Genomic DNA, 15651 nt, shown 5'->3' with positions numbered 1-15651 from the left:
GACATATTAGGCAAGCATTTTGGAGCTTTCACCTAAATAACTACAGGTGGTGAGATAAGCTGCACAATATAATTGACCTTTCAGTATATTGTTGCACACACACCATCTATTTAGCAAATGCCCTTGTTATCAACAGCAGCCTTTTAAACTCACCTGAGCTAACAGGTATGTGCGCTGGTTACTCTGCTGCGCTTAAAATTTCTTTTTTGGTTTGCTACAATGCCTTTTCTGAAACGTTGTCTCCTTCTGCTGGAACACTGACTTCTTTCATTTAATGCCTGCAGACTATAAAAGAGAACCCAACCCAAAAAGTTTGGTTGATTAGTCTGTGGCATTCTGTTAAACTGTTGCTTATGGCGGTCTCTGTGAGCTTCTCAGCGACATTCAGCCAGCCAGGTATCCTGCCTGCAGTAGATGGAATGTGGCAATGGAACGCTGGCTGCGCGTGTCATAATAGGCTCTGAGCCTTTATATACCTGTGCACAGCAGCAGCCACCTTCAGTCTGCTGCTGGACAGCCAGCAGCAGCAGCAGCAGGAGAGGTATGTAATCAGGAGCCCTCCTGCTAAGGGTAGACAGCTGCTCGTTCCACCCCACCCCCCGCCTTAATTGGTTCTCCTCCCTTCCAACGGTGTTGAGGCGGGTGGGAACAGCAGGGGGTGAAGGTGCTGTGTTTAAAGAGGTGGAGTTATGCAGATCTAAAACGCGTGGATTGCAGCAGCAGCAAGCCGAAAAGTGCAGGCATGTAAGGGATCTAGAGGTTGACAACATGTCTTCTTAACGGGAGTCCAGGAGCTCATCTCCACAAATGGACTTTTCAGGATCCTTGGGTGGCTCCGTAGTTTGAAACCAATTCTGGTTATCGCTTCTCGGCCTTTTGGCTAAGATCAAGTGTAGTATCTGTTCTTATCAGTTTAATATCTGATACGTCCCCTATCTGGGGACCATATATTAAATGGATTTTTAGAACAGGGAGATGGAAAAAGAGCTTGCTCTGTCCACTCCACACATTGACCTGGTATTGCAGTATCTCCAGGACCGGTGCACCCCTTCTTTAATGCAGTTTCTAAAATCAGAAAGAATTGAATTCAATGTTTTTTGTTCATTTTGCTTGTTTGTCGGATTTTGGGATGGACTCTTTGGCTTTGCTTTTCTTCTCCTCATTGGATTTTTCATGTTCAAAGTTGCAGAAGCCAGATTACAAGCTCATTTTGGTTCAACTTCAGCAACTGTGCATTGCATTGCCATGTAATGTGATGCAATGCTATCTTTCTAGCTCTCCCTTTTTACTTCCTTTTGGATAAACAGACATATTAGGCAAGCATTTTGGAGCTTTCACCTAAATAACTACAGGTGGTGAGATAAGCTGCACAATATAATTGACCATTCAGTATATTGTTGCACACACACCATCTATTTAGCAAATGCCCTTGTTATCAACAGCAGCCTTTTAAACTCACCTGAGCTAACAGGTATGTGCGCTGGTTACTCTGCTGCGCTTAAAATTTCTTTTTTGGTTTGCTACAATGCCTTTTCTGAAACGTTGTCTCCTTCTGCTGGAACACTGACTTCTTTCATTTAATGCCTGCAGACTATAAAAGAGAACCCAACCCAAAAAGTTTGGTTGATTAGTCTGTGGCATTCTGTTAAACTGTTGCTTATGGCGGTCTCTGTGAGCTTCTCAGCGACATTCAGCCAGCCAGGTATCCTGCCTGCAGTAGATGGAATGTGGCAATGGAACGCTGGCTGCGCGTGTCATAATAGGCTCTGAGCCTTTATATACCTGTGCACAGCAGCAGCCACCTTCAGTCTGCTGCTGGACAGCCAGCAGCAGCAGCAGCAGGAGAGGTATGTAATCAGGAGCCCTCCTGCTAAGGGTAGACAGCTGCTCGTTCCACCCCACCCCCCGCCTTAATTGGTTCTCCTCCCTTCCAACGGTGTTGAGGCGGGTGGGAACAGCAGGGGGTGAAGGTGCTGTGTTTAAAGAGGTGGAGTTATGCAGATCTAAAACGCGTGGATTGCAGCAGCAGCAAGCCGAAAAGTGCAGGCATGTAAGGGATCTAGAGGTTGACAACATGTCTTCTTAACGGGAGTCCAGGAGCTCATCTCCACAAATGGACTTTTCAGGATCCTTGGGTGGCTCCGTAGTTTGAAACCAATTCTGGTTATCGCTTCTCGGCCTTTTGGCTAAGATCAAGTGTAGTATCTGTTCTTATCAGTTTAATATCTGATACGTCCCCTATCTGGGGACCATATATTAAATGGATTTTTAGAACAGGGAGATGGAAAAAGAGCTTGCTCTGTCCACTCCACGCATTGACCTGGTATTGCAGTATCTCCAGGACCGGTGCACCCCTTCTTTAATGCAGTTTCTAAAATCAGAAAGAATTGAATTCAATGTTTTTTGTTCATTTTGCTTGTTTGTCGGATTTTGGGATGGACTCTTTGGCTTTGCTTTTCTTCTCCTCATTGGATTTTTCATGTTCAAAGTTGCAGAAGCCAGATTACAAGCTCATTTTGGTTCAACTTCAGCAACTGTGCATTGCATTGCCATGTAATGTGATGCAATGCTATCTTTCTAGCTCTCCCTTTTTACTTCCTTTTGGATAAACAGACATATTAGGCAAGCATTTTGGAGCTTTCACCTAAATAACTACAGGTGGTGAGATAAGCTGCACAATATAATTGACCTTTCAGTATATTGTTGCACACACACCATCTATTTAGCAAATGCCCTTGTTATCAACAGCAGCCTTTTAAACTCACCTGAGCTAACAGGTATGTGCGCTGGTTACTCTGCTGCGCTTAAAATTTCTTTTTTGGTTTGCTACAATGCCTTTTCTGAAACGTTGTCTCCTTCTGCTAGAACACTGACTTCTTTCATTTAATGCCTGCAGACTATAAAAGAGAACCCAACCCAAAAAGTTTGGTTGATTAGTCTGTGGCATTCTGTTAAACTGTTGCTTATGGCGGTCTCTGTGAGCTTCTCAGCGACATTCAGCCAGCCAGGTATCCTGCCTGCAGTAGATGGAATGTGGCAATGGAACGCTGGCTGCGCGTGTCATAATAGGCTCTGAGCCTTTATATACCTGTGCACAGCAGCAGCCACCTTCAGTCTGCTGCTGGACAGCCAGCAGCAGCAGCAGCAGGAGAGGTATGTAATCAGGAGCCCTCCTGCTAAGGGTAGACAGCTGCTCGTTCCACCCCACCCCCCGCCTTAATTGGTTCTCCTCCCTTCCAACGGTGTTGAGGCGGGTGGGAACAGCAGGGGGTGAAGGTGCTGTGTTTAAAGAGGTGGAGTTATGCAGATCTAAAACGCGTGGATTGCAGCAGCAGCAAGCCGAAAAGTGCAGGCATGTAAGGGATCTAGAGGTTGACAACATGTCTTCTTAACGGGAGTCCAGGAGCTCATCTCCACAAATGGACTTTTCAGGATCCTTGGGTGGCTCCGTAGTTTGAAACCAATTCTGGTTATCGCTTCTCGGCCTTTTGGCTAAGATCAAGTGTAGTATCTGTTCTTATCAGTTTAATATCTGATACGTCCCCTATCTGGGGACCATATATTAAATGGATTTTTAGAACAGGGAGATGGAAAAAGAGCTTGCTCTGTCCACTCCACGCATTGACCTGGTATTGCAGTATCTCCAGGACCGGTGCACCCCTTCTTTAATGCAGTTTCTAAAATCAGAAAGAATTGAATTCAATGTTTTTTGTTCATTTTGCTTGTTTGTCGGATTTTGGGATGGACTCTTTGGCTTTGCTTTTCTTCTCCTCATTGGATTTTTCATGTTCAAAGTTGCAGAAGCCAGATTACAAGCTCATTTTGGTTCAACTTCAGCAACTGTGCATTGCATTGCCATGTAATGTGATGCAATGCTATCTTTCTAGCTCTCCCTTTTTACTTCCTTTTGGATAAACAGACATATTAGGCAAGCATTTTGGAGCTTTCACCTAAATAACTACAGGTGGTGAGATAAGCTGCACAATATAATTGACCTTTCAGTATATTGTTGCACACACACCATCTATTTAGCAAATGCCCTTGTTATCAACAGCAGCCTTTTAAACTCACCTGAGCTAACAGGTATGTGCGCTGGTTACTCTGCTGCGCTTAAAATTTCTTTTTTGGTTTGCTACAATGCCTTTTCTGAAACGTTGTCTCCTTCTGCTGGAACACTGACTTCTTTCATTTAATGCCTGCAGACTATAAAAGAGAACCCAACCCAAAAAGTTTGGTTGATTAGTCTGTGGCATTCTGTTAAACTGTTGCTTATGGCGGTCTCTGTGAGCTTCTCAGCGACATTCAGCCAGCCAGGTATCCTGCCTGCAGTAGATGGAATGTGGCAATGGAACGCTGGCTGCGCGTGTCATAATAGGCTCTGAGCCTTTATATACCTGTGCACAGCAGCAGCCACCTTCAGTCTGCTGCTGGACAGCCAGCAGCAGCAGCAGCAGGAGAGGTATGTAATCAGGAGCCCTCCTGCTAAGGGTAGACAGCTGCTCGTTCCACCCCACCCCCCGCCTTAATTGGTTCTCCTCCCTTCCAACGGTGTTGAGGCGGGTGGGAACAGCAGGGGGTGAAGGTGCTGTGTTTAAAGAGGTGGAGTTATGCAGATCTAAAACGCGTGGATTGCAGCAGCAGCAAGCCGAAAAGTGCAGGCATGTAAGGGATCTAGAGGTTGACAACATGTCTTCTTAACGGGAGTCCAGGAGCTCATCTCCACAAATGGACTTTTCAGGATCCTTGGGTGGCTCCGTAGTTTGAAACCAATTCTGGTTATCGCTTCTCGGCCTTTTGGCTAAGATCAAGTGTAGTATCTGTTCTTATCAGTTTAATATCTGATACGTCCCCTATCTGGGGACCATATATTAAATGGATTTTTAGAACAGGGAGATGGAAAAAGAGCTTGCTCTGTCCACTCCACGCATTGACCTGGTATTGCAGTATCTCCAGGACCGGTGCACCCCTTCTTTAATGCAGTTTCTAAAATCAGAAAGAATTGAATTCAATGTTTTTTGTTCATTTTGCTTGTTTGTCGGATTTTGGGATGGACTCTTTGGCTTTGCTTTTCTTCTCCTCATTGGATTTTTCATGTTCAAAGTTGCAGAAGCCAGATTACAAGCTCATTTTGGTTCAACTTCAGCAACTGTGCATTGCATTGCCATGTAATGTGATGCAATGCTATCTTTCTAGCTCTCCCTTTTTACTTCCTTTTGGATAAACAGACATATTAGGCAAGCATTTTGGAGCTTTCACCTAAATAACTACAGGTGGTGAGATAAGCTGCACAATATAATTGACCTTTCAGTATATTGTTGCACACACACCATCTATTTAGCAAATGCCCTTGTTATCAACAGCAGCCTTTTAAACTCACCTGAGCTAACAGGTATGTGCGCTGGTTACTCTGCTGCGCTTAAAATTTCTTTTTTGGTTTGCTACAATGCCTTTTCTGAAACGTTGTCTCCTTCTGCTGGAACACTGACTTCTTTCATTTAATGCCTGCAGACTATAAAAGAGAACCCAACCCAAAAAGTTTGGTTGATTAGTCTGTGGCATTCTGTTAAACTGTTGCTTATGGCGGTCTCTGTGAGCTTCTCAGCGACATTCAGCCAGCCAGGTATCCTGCCTGCAGTAGATGGAATGTGGCAATGGAACGCTGGCTGCGCGTGTCATAATAGGCTCTGAGCCTTTATATACCTGTGCACAGCAGCAGCCACCTTCAGTCTGCTGCTGGACAGCCAGCAGCAGCAGCAGCAGGAGAGGTATGTAATCAGGAGCCCTCCTGCTAAGGGTAGACAGCTGCTCGTTCCACCCCACCCCCCGCCTTAATTGGTTCTCCTCCCTTCCAACGGTGTTGAGGCGGGTGGGAACAGCAGGGGGTGAAGGTGCTGTGTTTAAAGAGGTGGAGTTATGCAGATCTAAAACGCGTGGATTGCAGCAGCAGCAAGCCGAAAAGTGCAGGCATGTAAGGGATCTAGAGGTTGACAACATGTCTTCTTAACGGGAGTCCAGGAGCTCATCTCCACAAATGGACTTTTCAGGATCCTTGGGTGGCTCCGTAGTTTGAAACCAATTCTGGTTATCGCTTCTCGGCCTTTTGGCTAAGATCAAGTGTAGTATCTGTTCTTATCAGTTTAATATCTGATACGTCCCCTATCTGGGGACCATATATTAAATGGATTTTTAGAACAGGGAGATGGAAAAAGAGCTTGCTCTGTCCACTCCACGCATTGACCTGGTATTGCAGTATCTCCAGGACCGGTGCACCCCTTCTTTAATGCAGTTTCTAAAATCAGAAAGAATTGAATTCAATGTTTTTTGTTCATTTTGCTTGTTTGTCGGATTTTGGGATGGACTCTTTGGCTTTGCTTTTCTTCTCCTCATTGGATTTTTCATGTTCAAAGTTGCAGAAGCCAGATTACAAGCTCATTTTGGTTCAACTTCAGCAACTGTGCATTGCATTGCCATGTAATGTGATGCAATGCTATCTTTCTAGCTCTCCCTTTTTACTTCCTTTTGGATAAACAGACATATTAGGCAAGCATTTTGGAGCTTTCACCTAAATAACTACAGGTGGTGAGATAAGCTGCACAATATAATTGACCTTTCAGTATATTGTTGCACACACACCATCTATTTAGCAAATGCCCTTGTTATCAACAGCAGCCTTTTAAACTCACCTGAGCTAACAGGTATGTGCGCTGGTTACTCTGCTGCGCTTAAAATTTCTTTTTTGGTTTGCTACAATGCCTTTTCTGAAACGTTGTCTCCTTCTGCTGGAACACTGACTTCTTTCATTTAATGCCTGCAGACTATAAAAGAGAACCCAACCCAAAAAGTTTGGTTGATTAGTCTGTGGCATTCTGTTAAACTGTTGCTTATGGCGGTCTCTGTGAGCTTCTCAGCGACATTCAGCCAGCCAGGTATCCTGCCTGCAGTAGATGGAATGTGGCAATGGAACGCTGGCTGCGCGTGTCATAATAGGCTCTGAGCCTTTATATACCTGTGCACAGCAGCAGCCACCTTCAGTCTGCTGCTGGACAGCCAGCAGCAGCAGCAGCAGGAGAGGTATGTAATCAGGAGCCCTCCTGCTAAGGGTAGACAGCTGCTCGTTCCACCCCACCCCCCGCCTTAATTGGTTCTCCTCCCTTCCAACGGTGTTGAGGCGGGTGGGAACAGCAGGGGGTGAAGGTGCTGTGTTTAAAGAGGTGGAGTTATGCAGATCTAAAACGCGTGGATTGCAGCAGCAGCAAGCCGAAAAGTGCAGGCATGTAAGGGATCTAGAGGTTGACAACATGTCTTCTTAACGGGAGTCCAGGAGCTCATCTCCACAAATGGACTTTTCAGGATCCTTGGGTGGCTCCGTAGTTTGAAACCAATTCTGGTTATCGCTTCTCGGCCTTTTGGCTAAGATCAAGTGTAGTATCTGTTCTTATCAGTTTAATATCTGATACGTCCCCTATCTGGGGACCATATATTAAATGGATTTTTAGAACAGGGAGATGGAAAAAGAGCTTGCTCTGTCCACTCCACGCATTGACCTGGTATTGCAGTATCTCCAGGACCGGTGCACCCCTTCTTTAATGCAGTTTCTAAAATCAGAAAGAATTGAATTCAATGTTTTTTGTTCATTTTGCTTGTTTGTCGGATTTTGGGATGGACTCTTTGGCTTTGCTTTTCTTCTCCTCATTGGATTTTTCATGTTCAAAGTTGCAGAAGCCAGATTACAAGCTCATTTTGGTTCAACTTCAGCAACTGTGCATTGCATTGCCATGTAATGTGATGCAATGCTATCTCTTTAGCTCTCCCTTTTTACTTCCTTTTGGATAAACAGACATATTAGGCAAGCATTTTGGAGCTTTCACCTAAATAACTACAGGTGGTGAGATAAGCTGCACAATATAATTGACCTTTCAGTATATTGTTGCACACACACCATCTATTTAGCAAATGCCCTTGTTATCAACAGCAGCCTTTTAAACTCACCTGAGCTAACAGGTATGTGCGCTGGTTACTCTGCTGCGCTTAAAATTTCTTTTTTGGTTTGCTACAATGCCTTTTCTGAAACGTTGTCTCCTTCTGCTGGAACACTGACTTCTTTCATTTAATGCCTGCAGACTATAAAAGAGAACCCAACCCAAAAAGTTTGGTTGATTAGTCTGTGGCATTCTGTTAAACTGTTGCTTATGGCGGTCTCTGTGAGCTTCTCAGCGACATTCAGCCAGCCAGGTATCCTGCCTGCAGTAGATGGAATGTGGCAATGGAACGCTGGCTGCGCGTGTCATAATAGGCTCTGAGCCTTTATATACCTGTGCACAGCAGCAGCCACCTTCAGTCTGCTGCTGGACAGCCAGCAGCAGCAGCAGCAGGAGAGGTATGTAATCAGGAGCCCTCCTGCTAAGGGTAGACAGCTGCTCGTTCCACCCCACCCCCCGCCTTAATTGGTTCTCCTCCCTTCCAACGGTGTTGAGGCGGGTGGGAACAGCAGGGGGTGAAGGTGCTGTGTTTAAAGAGGTGGAGTTATGCAGATCTAAAACGCGTGGATTGCAGCAGCAGCAAGCCGAAAAGTGCAGGCATGTAAGGGATCTAGAGGTTGACAACATGTCTTCTTAACGGGAGTCCAGGAGCTCATCTCCACAAATGGACTTTTCAGGATCCTTGGGTGGCTCCGTAGTTTGAAACCAATTCTGGTTATCGCTTCTCAGCCTTTTGGCTAAGATCAAGTGTAGTATCTGTTCTTATCAGTTTAATATCTGATACGTCCCCTATCTGGGGACCATATATTAAATGGATTTTTAGAACAGGGAGATGGAAAAAGAGCTTGCTCTGTCCACTCCACGCATTGACCTGGTATTGCAGTATCTCCAGGACCGGTGCACCCCTTCTTTAATGCAGTTTCTAAAATCAGAAAGAATTGAATTCAATGTTTTTTGTTCATTTTGCTTGTTTGTCGGATTTTAGGATGGACTCTTTGGCTTTGCTTTTCTTCTCCTCATTGGATTTTTCATGTTCAAAGTTGCAGAAGCCAGATTACAAGCTCATTTTGGTTCAACTTCAGCAACTGTGCATTGCATTGCCATGTAATGTGATGCAATGCTATCTTTCTAGCTCTCCCTTTTTACTTCCTTTTGGATAAACAGACATATTAGGCAAGCATTTTGGAGCTTTCACCTAAATAACTACAGGTGGTGAGATAAGCTGCACAATATAATTGACCTTTCAGTATATTGTTGCACACACACCATCTATTTAGCAAATGCCCTTGTTATCAACAGCAGCCTTTTAAACTCACCTGAGCTCACAGGTATGTGCGCTGGTTACTCTGCTGCGCTTAAAATTTCTTTTTTGGTTTGCTACAATGCCTTTTCTGAAACGTTGTCTCCTTCTGCTGGAACACTGACTTCTTTCATTTAATGCCTGCAGACTATAAAAGAGAACCCAACCCAAAAAGTTTGGTTGATTAGTCTGTGGCATTCTGTTAAACTGTTGCTTATGGCGGTCTCTGTGAGCTTCTCAGCGACATTCAGCCAGCCAGGTATCCTGCCTGCAGTAGATGGAATGTGGCAATGGAACGCTGGCTGCGCGTGTCATAATAGGCTCTGAGCCTTTATATACCTGTGCACAGCAGCAGCCACCTTCAGTCTGCTGCTGGACAGCCAGCAGCAGCAGCAGCAGGAGAGGTATGTAATCAGGAGCCCTCCTGCTAAGGGTAGACAGCTGCTCGTTCCACCCCACCCCCCGCCTTAATTGGTTCTCCTCCCTTCCAACGGTGTTGAGGCGGGTGGGAACAGCAGGGGGTGAAGGTGCTGTGTTTAAAGAGGTGGAGTTATGCAGATCTAAAACGCGTGGATTGCAGCAGCAGCAAGCCGAAAAGTGCAGGCATGTAAGGGATGTAGAGGTTGACAACATGTCTTCTTAACGGGAGTCCAGGAGCTCATCTCCACAAATGGACTTTTCAGGATCCTTGGGTGGCTCCGTAGTTTGAAACCAATTCTGGTTATCGCTTCTCGGCCTTTTGGCTAAGATCAAGTGTAGTATCTGTTCTTATCAGTTTAATATCTGATACGTCCCCTATCTGGGGACCATATATTAAATGGATTTTTAGAACAGGGAGATGGAAAAAGAGCTTGCTCTGTCCACTCCACGCATTGACCTGGTATTGCAGTATCTCCAGGACCGGTGCACCCCTTCTTTAATGCAGTTTCTAAAATCAGAAAGAATTGAATTCAATGTTTTTTGTTCATTTTGCTTGTTTGTCGGATTTTGGGATGGACTCTTTGGCTTTGCTTTTCTTCTCCTCATTGGATTTTTCATGTTCAAAGTTGCAGAAGCCAGATTACAAGCTCATTTTGGTTCAACTTCAGCAACTGTGCATTGCATTGCCATGTAATGTGATGCAATGCTATCTTTCTAGCTCTCCCTTTTTACTTCCTTTTGGATAAACAGACATATTAGGCAAGCATTTTGGAGCTTTCACCTAAATAACTACCGGTGGTGAGATAAGCTGCACAATATAATTGACCTTTCAGTATATTGTTGCACACACACCATCTATTTAGCAAATGCCCTTGTTATCAACAGCAGCCTTTTAAACTCACCTGAGCTAACAGGTATGTGCGCTGGTTACTCTGCTGCGCTTAAAATTTCTTTTTTGGTTTGCTACAATGCCTTTTCTGAAACGTTGTCTCCTTCTGCTGGAACACTGACTTCTTTCATTTAATGCCTGCAGACTATAAAAGAGAACCCAACCCAAAAAGTTTGGTTGATTAGTCTGTGGCATTCTGTTAAACTGTTGCTTATGGCGGTCTCTGTGAGCTTCTCAGCGACATTCAGCCAGCCAGGTATCCTGCCTGCAGTAGATGGAATGTGGCAATGGAACGCTGGCTGCGCGTGTCATAATAGGCTCTGAGCCTTTATATACCTGTGCACAGCAGCAGCCACCTTCAGTCTGCTGCTGGACAGCCAGCAGAAGCAGCAGCAGGAGAGGTATGTAATCAGGAGCCCTCCTGCTAAGGGTAGACAGCTGCTCGTTCCACCCCACCCCCCGCCTTAATTGGTTCTCCTCCCTTCCAACGGTGTTGAGGCGGGTGGGAACAGCAGGGGGTGAAGGTGCTGTGTTTAAAGAGGTGGAGTTATGCAGATCTAAAACGCGTGGATTGCAGCAGCAGCAGCAAGCCGAAAAGTGCAGGCATGTAAGGGATCTAGAGGTTGACAACATGTCTTCTTAAAGGGAGTCCAGGAGCTCATCTCCACAAATGGACTTTTCAGGATCCTTGGGTGGCTCCGTAGTTTGAAACCAATTCTGGTTATCGCTTCTCGGCCTTTTGGCTAAGATCAAGTGTAGTATCTGTTCTTATCAGTTTAATATCTGATACGTCCCCTATCTGGGGACCATATATTAAATGGATTTTTAGAACAGGGAGATGGAAAAAGAGCTTGCTCTGTCCACTCCACGCATTGACCTGGTATTGCAGTATCTCCAGGACCGGTGCACCCCTTCTTTAATGCAGTTTCTAAAATCAGAAAGAATTGAATTCAATGTTTTTTGTTCATTTTGCTTGTTTGTCGGATTTTGGGATGGACTCTTTGGCTTTGCTTTTCTTCTCCTCATTGGATTTTTCATGTTCAAAGTTGCAGAAGCCAGATTACAAGCTCATTTTGGTTCAACTTCAGCAACTGTGCATTGCATTGCCATGTAATGTGATGCAATGCTATCTTTCTAGCTCTCCCTTTTTACTTCCTTTTGGATAAACAGACATATTAGGCAAGCATTTTGGAGCTTTCACCTAAATAACTACAGGTGGTGAGATAAGCTGCACAATATAATTGACCTTTCAGTATATTGTTGCACACACACCATCTATTTAGCAAATGCCCTTGTTATCAACAGCAGCCTTTTAAACTCACCTGAGCTAACAGGTATGTGCGCTGGTTACTCTGCTGCGCTTAAAATTTCTTTTTTGGTTTGCTACAATGCCTTTTCTGAAACGTTGTCTCCTTCTGCTGGAACACTGACTTCTTTCATTTAATGCCTGCAGACTATAAAAGAGAACCCAACCCAAAAAGTTTGGTTGATTAGTCTGTGGCATTCTGTTAAACTGTTGCTTATGGCGGTCTCTGTGAGCTTCTCAGCGACATTCAGCCAGCCAGGTATCCTGCCTGCAGTAGATGGAATGTGGCAATGGAACGCTGGCTGCGCGTGTCATAATAGGCTCTGAGCCTTTATATACCTGTGCACAGCAGCAGCCACCTTCAGTCTGCTGCTGGACAGCCAGCAGCAGCAGCAGCAGGAGAGGTATGTAATCAGGAGCCCTCCTGCTAAGGGTAGACAGCTGCTCGTTCCACCCCACCCCCCGCCTTAATTGGTTCTCCTCCCTTCCAACGGTGTTGAGGCGGGTGGGAACAGCAGGGGGTGAAGGTGCTGTGTTTAAAGAGGTGGAGTTATGCAGATCTAAAACGCGTGGATTGCAGCAGCAGCAAGCCGAAAAGTGCAGGCATGTAAGGGATCTAGAGGTTGACAACATGTCTTCTTAACGGGAGTCCAGGAGCTCATCTCCACAAATGGACTTTTCAGGATCCTTGGGTGGCTCCGTAGTTTGAAACCAATTCTGGTTATCGCTTCTCGGCCTTTTGGCTAAGATCAAGTGTAGTATCTGTTCTTATCAGTTTAATATCTGATACGTCCCCTATCTGGGGACCATATATTAAATGGATTTTTAGAACAGGGAGATGGAAAAAGAGCTTGCTCTGTCCACTCCACGCATTGACCTGGTATTGCAGTATCTCCAGGACCGGTGCACCCCTTCTTTAATGCAGTTTCTAAAATCAGAAAGAATTGAATTCAATGTTTTTTGTTCATTTTGCTTGTTTGTCGGATTTTGGGATGGACTCTTTGGCTTTGCTTTTCTTCTCCTCATTGGATTTTTCATGTTCAAAGTTGCAGAAGCCAGATTACAAGCTCATTTTGGTTCAACTTCAGCAACTGTGCATTGCATTGCCATGTAATGTGATGCAATGCTATCTCTTTAGCTCTCCCTTTTTACTTCCTTTTGGATAAACAGACATATTAGGCAAGCATTTTGGAGCTTTCACCTAAATAACTACAGGTGGTGAGATAAGCTGCACAATATAATTGACCTTTCAGTATATTGTTGCACACACACCATCTATTTAGCAAATGCCCTTGTTATCAACAGCAGCCTTTTAAACTCACCTGAGCTAACAGGTATGTGCGCTGGTTACTCTGCTGCGCTTAAAATTTCTTTTTTGGTTTGCTACAATGCCTTTTCTGAAACGTTGTCTCCTTCTGCTGGAACACTGACTTCTTTCATTTAATGCCTGCAGACTATAAAAGAGAACCCAACCCAAAAAGTTTGGTTGATTAGTCTGTGGCATTCTGTTAAACTGTTGCTTATGGCGGTCTCTGTGAGCTTCTCAGCGACATTCAGCCAGCCAGGTATCCTGCCTGCAGTAGATGGAATGTGGCAATGGAACGCTGGCTGCGCGTGTCATAATAGGCTCTGAGCCTTTATATACCTGTGCACAGCAGCAGCCACCTTCAGTCTGCTGCTGGACAGCCAGCAGCAGCAGCAGCAGGAGAGGTATGTAATCAGGAGCCCTCCTGCTAAGGGTAGACAGCTGCTCGTTCCACCCCACCCCCCGCCTTAATTGGTTCTCCTCCCTTCCAACGGTGTTGAGGCGGGTGGGAACAGCAGGGGGTGAAGGTGCTGTGTTTAAAGAGGTGGAGTTATGCAGATCTAAAACGCGTGGATTGCAGCAGCAGCAAGCCGAAAAGTGCAGGCATGTAAGGGATCTAGAGGTTGACAACATGTCTTCTTAACGGGAGTCCAGGAGCTCATCTCCACAAATGGACTTTTCAGGATCCTTGGGTGGCTCCGTAGTTTGAAACCAATTCTGGTTATCGCTTCTCAGCCTTTTGGCTAAGATCAAGTGTAGTATCTGTTCTTATCAGTTTAATATCTGATACGTCCCCTATCTGGGGACCATATATTAAATGGATTTTTAGAACAGGGAGATGGAAAAAGAGCTTGCTCTGTCCACTCCACGCATTGACCTGGTATTGCAGTATCTCCAGGACCGGTGCACCCCTTCTTTAATGCAGTTTCTAAAATCAGAAAGAATTGAATTCAATGTTTTTTGTTCATTTTGCTTGTTTGTCGGATTTTAGGATGGACTCTTTGGCTTTGCTTTTCTTCTCCTCATTGGATTTTTCATGTTCAAAGTTGCAGAAGCCAGATTACAAGCTCATTTTGGTTCAACTTCAGCAACTGTGCATTGCATTGCCATGTAATGTGATGCAATGCTATCTTTCTAGCTCTCCCTTTTTACTTCCTTTTGGATAAACAGACATATTAGGCAAGCATTTTGGAGCTTTCACCTAAATAACTACAGGTGGTGAGATAAGCTGCACAATATAATTGACCTTTCAGTATATTGTTGCACACACACCATCTATTTAGCAAATGCCCTTGTTATCAACAGCAGCCTTTTAAACTCACCTGAGCTCACAGGTATGTGCGCTGGTTACTCTGCTGCGCTTAAAATTTCTTTTTTGGTTTGCTACAATGCCTTTTCTGAAACGTTGTCTCCTTCTGCTGGAACACTGACTTCTTTCATTTAATGCCTGCAGACTATAAAAGAGAACCCAACCCAAAAAGTTTGGTTGATTAGTCTGTGGCATTCTGTTAAACTGTTGCTTATGGCGGTCTCTGTGAGCTTCTCAGCGACATTCAGCCAGCCAGGTATCCTGCCTGCAGTAGATGGAATGTGGCAATGGAACGCTGGCTGCGCGTGTCATAATAGGCTCTGAGCCTTTATATACCTGTGCACAGCAGCAGCCACCTTCAGTCTGCTGCTGGACAGCCAGCAGCAGCAGCAGCAGGAGAGGTATGTAATCAGGAGCCCTCCTGCTAAGGGTAGACAGCTGCTCGTTCCACCCCACCCCCCGCCTTAATTGGTTCTCCTCCCTTCCAACGGTGTTGAGGCGGGTGGGAACAGCAGGGGGTGAAGGTGCTGTGTTTAAAGAGGTGGAGTTATGCAGATCTAAAACGCGTGGATTGCAGCAGCAGCAAGCCGAAAAGTGCAGGCATGTAAGGGATGTAGAGGTTGACAACATGTCTTCTTAACGGGAGTCCAGGAGCTCATCTCCACAAATGGACTTTTCAGGATCCTTGGGTGGCTCCGTAGTTTGAAACCAATTCTGGTTATCGCTTCTCGGCCTTTTGGCTAAGATCAAGTGTAGTATCTGTTCTTATCAGTTTAATATCTGATACGTCCCCTATCTGGGGACCATATATTAAATGGATTTTTAGAACAGGGAGATGGAAAAAGAGCTTGCTCTGTCCACTCCACGCATTGACCTGGTATTGCAGTATCTCCAGGACCGGTGCACCCCTTCTTTAATGCAGTTTCTAAAATCAGAAAGAATTGAATTCAATGTTTTTTGTTCATTTTGCTTGTTTGTCGGATTTTGGGATGGACTCTTTGGCTTTGCTTTTCTTCTCCTCATTGGATTTTTCATGTTCAAAGTTGCAGAAGCCAGATTACAAGCTCATTTTGGTTCAACTTCAGCAACTGTGCATTGCATTGCCATGTAATGTGATGCAATGCTATCTTTCTAGCTCTCCC

At 44.9% G+C, this 15651-nt stretch overlaps 12 non-coding genes across 12 annotated transcripts; all 12 read left to right on the top strand.

Annotated features, from left to right (window-relative positions):
- Positions 1-860: 860 nt before the first annotated feature.
- LOC141231733 (U2 spliceosomal RNA) lies at positions 861-1051 on the top strand. The gene has a single exon (XR_012298044.1). It is a non-coding gene; the product is annotated as a U2 spliceosomal RNA (small nuclear RNA).
- A 1115-nt stretch (positions 1052-2166) lies between these two features.
- On the top strand, positions 2167-2357 carry LOC141232346 (U2 spliceosomal RNA). Its single transcript, XR_012298600.1, has one exon. It is a non-coding gene; the product is annotated as a U2 spliceosomal RNA (small nuclear RNA).
- Positions 2358-3472: 1115 nt separating this feature from the next.
- LOC141232345 (U2 spliceosomal RNA) lies at positions 3473-3663 on the top strand. The gene has a single exon (XR_012298599.1). It is a non-coding gene; the product is annotated as a U2 spliceosomal RNA (small nuclear RNA).
- Positions 3664-4778: 1115 nt separating this feature from the next.
- On the top strand, positions 4779-4969 carry LOC141232344 (U2 spliceosomal RNA). The gene has a single exon (XR_012298598.1). It is a non-coding gene; the product is annotated as a U2 spliceosomal RNA (small nuclear RNA).
- A 1115-nt stretch (positions 4970-6084) lies between these two features.
- LOC141232343 (U2 spliceosomal RNA) lies at positions 6085-6275 on the top strand. The gene has a single exon (XR_012298597.1). It is a non-coding gene; the product is annotated as a U2 spliceosomal RNA (small nuclear RNA).
- Positions 6276-7390: 1115 nt separating this feature from the next.
- LOC141232342 (U2 spliceosomal RNA) lies at positions 7391-7581 on the top strand. The gene has a single exon (XR_012298596.1). It is a non-coding gene; the product is annotated as a U2 spliceosomal RNA (small nuclear RNA).
- A 1115-nt stretch (positions 7582-8696) lies between these two features.
- On the top strand, positions 8697-8887 carry LOC141231705 (U2 spliceosomal RNA). The gene has a single exon (XR_012298016.1). It is a non-coding gene; the product is annotated as a U2 spliceosomal RNA (small nuclear RNA).
- Positions 8888-10002: 1115 nt separating this feature from the next.
- On the top strand, positions 10003-10193 carry LOC141232341 (U2 spliceosomal RNA). The gene has a single exon (XR_012298595.1). It is a non-coding gene; the product is annotated as a U2 spliceosomal RNA (small nuclear RNA).
- A 1118-nt stretch (positions 10194-11311) lies between these two features.
- LOC141232340 (U2 spliceosomal RNA) lies at positions 11312-11502 on the top strand. Its single transcript, XR_012298594.1, has one exon. It is a non-coding gene; the product is annotated as a U2 spliceosomal RNA (small nuclear RNA).
- A 1115-nt stretch (positions 11503-12617) lies between these two features.
- LOC141232339 (U2 spliceosomal RNA) lies at positions 12618-12808 on the top strand. Its single transcript, XR_012298593.1, has one exon. It is a non-coding gene; the product is annotated as a U2 spliceosomal RNA (small nuclear RNA).
- Positions 12809-13923: 1115 nt separating this feature from the next.
- On the top strand, positions 13924-14114 carry LOC141231704 (U2 spliceosomal RNA). Its single transcript, XR_012298015.1, has one exon. It is a non-coding gene; the product is annotated as a U2 spliceosomal RNA (small nuclear RNA).
- A 1115-nt stretch (positions 14115-15229) lies between these two features.
- Positions 15230-15420, top strand: LOC141232338 (U2 spliceosomal RNA). Its single transcript, XR_012298592.1, has one exon. It is a non-coding gene; the product is annotated as a U2 spliceosomal RNA (small nuclear RNA).
- The last annotated feature ends 231 nt before the right edge of the window (positions 15421-15651 follow it).

This window comes from Phyllobates terribilis, unplaced genomic scaffold (assembly GCF_046119375.1).
Source record: "Phyllobates terribilis strain yellow unplaced genomic scaffold, ASM4611937v1 Scaffold_538__1_contigs__length_1162401, whole genome shotgun sequence".
In the NCBI taxonomy this organism is placed as follows: Eukaryota; Metazoa; Chordata; class Amphibia; order Anura; family Dendrobatidae; genus Phyllobates; species Phyllobates terribilis.
This window is presented reverse-complemented; position numbering and strand designations above follow the sequence as displayed.